This window comes from Lepisma saccharinum, chromosome 15 (genome assembly GCF_977018435.1).
Source record: "Lepisma saccharinum chromosome 15, izLepSacc3.1, whole genome shotgun sequence".
Classification (NCBI taxonomy): domain Eukaryota; kingdom Metazoa; phylum Arthropoda; class Insecta; order Zygentoma; family Lepismatidae; genus Lepisma; species Lepisma saccharinum.
In genome coordinates, this window is record NC_139243.1 from 6,942,242 (window position 1) to 6,946,517 (window position 4,276).

The window sequence follows — 4,276 nt, forward strand, 5'->3', positions numbered from 1 at the left end:
GACCTCTCCCTATCTCAGGACAGAAAGGTCCTTCCTTATTTCGAATTACAACGAATCGATATTTCATAGTGGTTCCATTCGCCACCAGATTTTATCTTCCTTGGCGGGATTGAGATATTCACATACAATAACCAACATACATTAAGGGAGTGGGGAGGCCTGCCAAGGTTGCGAGAAAGTTGAGTTTCTGTTTTAAGTCCACTTTATGGGCTAATCAGGACTGGACCTGCAGTTTAAAGTTGGATTCGAACCATTGTGCAACGTGCCTCCACCGGGTATGTCACCGTTCTAATTTCACTATTATTCATTTCATGGCAGTGTGTTACAGAAGTGATGAAATTAAGACACATCAGAAATAGACGGAAAGGAAACTCCAGAAATAGAATGTGGAAAGAGACAGCGTCGAAGAAAAGCATTGATCGCCAAGAAGGTCAAGCTACATGAATAAATAATGTAAAGATTAGAAATGTTGGGACCGCGTTGGAGTGAAACAAATAAGCAATGTTGCCAACTCATTTCACTTCTCGCGTACAGTGTGTCAATGAGTAGGAAATTATACTGATAAAAAAATCATCTTAGGTAGTTTATAACTTTACTTATTGTAAAGAAATGCAGTTCCTTATTTGTTTGTTACATTATATTTATGCCTTCTGAAAACACAGAAAAATCTAATTTATATTTGCTATTAGAGTTGGTAAGTGTGCGTCTCTTGTAAGAGTGAAAAGCTTCTGGTGGAGATGGGTGAGTGGTACAGGATTTGCTGCTATTTCAACCTTCCATGTACAGAGTAAGCAATTTTTAAGCATTATCATCATTATTTTGCACTAACGTATGCACCACTCCAGGACTGCATAGCAGAATTGTTATTATTATAAAAAGAAGTGCTCCCCTGTGATTTGCACCACGCCATGAAGACGTATAGTGTGTGTGGAGTTAGGGCCTCACAATTTCTTGATCACAGCCGAAGCTGGTATGATGTGATCAGCACCACGACCCTGGCCGCCTTTACCTCCAAAAGTTTCCTCCAGGTACCCACTTTATACGACATTGCGTGGGCGCCGGAGCCGCTTGAACAGATGGGAAAAAAGTTCCGTTCTTATTACATTATATTCTTTATTTGTAAAGCATTAAAAGTATTATTTGCATGTGGAGCAGACCTTAACTATCCCAACAAGAAACGATTAGCTACGTTTAACTGTATTTCTAAAGACATCTATAGCAATACTTACAAAAGGGAACGACGTTGAGACACTATCCCCTATAGGCTTCCTCAAGAATCCACAGATCCTCTTTAAATACACTAATATAGTGCGATTATTTTCGTAACATCCCTAGCTATTTTGCATTAGACGCTTCAGAACGAGTTACGCAGATCAAATTTACCAATTACATAAAGCGTTTCTCACGTCAGTTAGTCATTGACGTCATCTGGACCCTGCCCAATACCTTTCCCTCTTTTTCACGCTCTATACCACTGGTAGGCAGGCTAGCTAGACATCGTGGACTGTAGATTGATACGCACCCGCTTATTGTATCATTTTAAGTGATTAATATGTTAATTGTCTATGATGACGTAATTTGTTTTGTTCAATTGGGTAGTCTGTTATGGTTATGGACTAACCTTAAAATATTTGATTGTGGGATTGTTAGGAGAGAGATATTACAAACGTTGCTGGATAATGGAAGTGATTTTGGAAATGTGAATGTGTTAATTTGTGTAGTGAAGAACAATTATGATCTGAATACCCTTTTGGGTAAATTTCTCGTAAGGGCAAACGGATTTCATCAAATTTACAGGAGAAATTACTTACCGAATGCAGTTTCTTTATACGTCTGGAAGTTCGGGGAAGTGTTTTCTCGCATCGTTCATTGAATTTTGTCGGTAAATCATCTATTTTTCGATATAAATGTGTGACCGATGCACGAAAGCTCTTGCATCCATTTACTTCCAGGTGGATGTAGCCTGTGTGTGATGACGTAATCCCGGTCAGTGCTTCCAAACATGTGTTTTTGTAACTGAAGAAGGTACGTTTCCGCAAATGGTTCGTGGGGTATGTGTCAATGGTTCGTGGGGCTATGCAAGAATGATGTGTGGGGCTACGCATATTTTTTTCGAAACCAATTTTTAACTATTGTAACCTATACGTGACCCTACCTAACCTAACCTTACCGGAAATGGTTCATGGGGCTATGTATGAATGGTTCGTGGGGCTATGCGTCAATGGTTTGTGGGGCTACGTAGGTATTATTGGGTGCAGTGTGGTGGAAACACTGCATGCCGAGTACGGTAGTGAAACTGTGACCGCCATTTTGCGTGTTACCGAAGGCAAAAAGAAACGAAGAAAACTTACTCGATATGTCGCAAATAGAGCTTATTTCCGTGAAATAAACAAAATGCCACCTCCAGCAATGTTTCTCAATGCAGAATACGTAAGTAGGAATATTCAAATTAAATGAACCAGCAAATTTCAGCCGTTTATCCGATACGAGAAATTTACCCAATTTGGTTTCTAATAAGGAGTTTAATTGCAAGTGCAAGTGTAGTATATTAACTGACATCTAAATATAATTTTTGTGTGCGAGAGTTAGTAAGGTTTACATAAGCATATCCTTATCTGATTTCCCACAACCTGAGGGCTTCAAAGTAGGCTGATAAGTCTCATGCTCGCCTTAGAGGAATAAATGTAAGTACTGTAGATCCGTTGAGACTAAACCGGGGAACGTAACAAGATTTTGTGAAAACAATCTGATTTTAACAGTTTCAATAGTACGTCACAACACTTTGCAAAACAGCAAACTCCGATTAACCTTGTAATCAAGGGGTCCCAGGTTCGATACCCGATGAAAACACACAGTGGTTTGTATCCCACATAAAAACTGCATGTCCAGTCCCGATTAGCTTATTCTAATATATAAAAATGGATGTATGTGTGTATGTTTGTTACACCATAACTCTCGAACGCCTGGAGCAATTTCAACCAAACTTGGAACACGTATCACTTGCAATCTGGAAAGAAACACTGTGGGGGTAAGACACCCCTGGCACCCCTAGGGGTGGGGGTGGGAGGGGGTGACATTTAGAAATAATCGAAAACGACCGATATTAGTGTGGAATCCGTAGTTTTCGGGGTCGATAAGATGAATAGGGACACTCCCAATGCCATTCAACTCCAAGACACCCCTGACACCCCTAGGGGGGGTGGGAAAGGGGTGACATGTAAAGCAACTGATATTAGTGTGGAATCAATAGTTTTCGGGGTAGCTAAGATGAATAGTGACTCTCCAAATGCCGTTCAACTCCAATACACCTTTGGCAACCCTAGAGGTGGGAGTGATATGTAAAACGACCAATATTAGTGTGGAATCCATAATTTTCGGGGTCGATAAGATGAATAGTTACACTCCCAATGCCGTTTAATGTATTTATTCTTGCTCTTGGAGGTGGAACTAAAATTGTTGTTGATAAGTTGTTGTAAAATTTATATTATAGTGAATTTGTAAAACATATTACTTTATAATGTGTATATTGTACTTATGCTTTTAAATACCTGTAAATAAAATTAGTTACATTTTACGCTATAGTTGGAATTCATTAAGCACCCGGGCAACGCCGGGTAATCAGATAGTATTAAATATAAATGTCAAAATGTATTTTTTGTGGTTGGTTATTCATTCATTCACTTCGACACATACACATTAGTATTTAACAGTAGGATAAAAAGAATTAAATCATGTGTTATTATGTATTACAAACCAATCATGATTGGAACAACAATACAAGGAAATACAATGAACAGAGGAAGCTTAAAAATCAGTTGCATTGTTAAAATAGCTTCTTTCGACCTGTAGAAAGTTGAAAGTTGAAATTGCTTTTTAATTAAAATACATTTCACGTTTGACATTCAAGTTAGGGGGGACCAATTTGTGCATTGAGTCTCGCTACATAATGAATACTAGCTGCTAGCGACAGCATTAGCAACTTGGAGATATACTGTTAGCATGACCTTTATAACGCCACGTATTTGTCTGCTGACTCAGTGGCGGCGATTGGGTTCCGAAACTAGGGGGCCAAAGACAGTTTACTTTCCCTTGATAGATAAGGTTTAGCACAGTGTGGGAGCTACAGTTGCAAAAAGTGGGGGGCGACTGCCCCCATCGCCCCCCTAATCGCCGCCACTGTTCCTGTGCAAAATACGCTAACACAAAACTCTACCTGCCTAACCTACTCACATGTTTATTTCTCTTATTAGATGCATACGTGAGTAGGGCTCGCTCT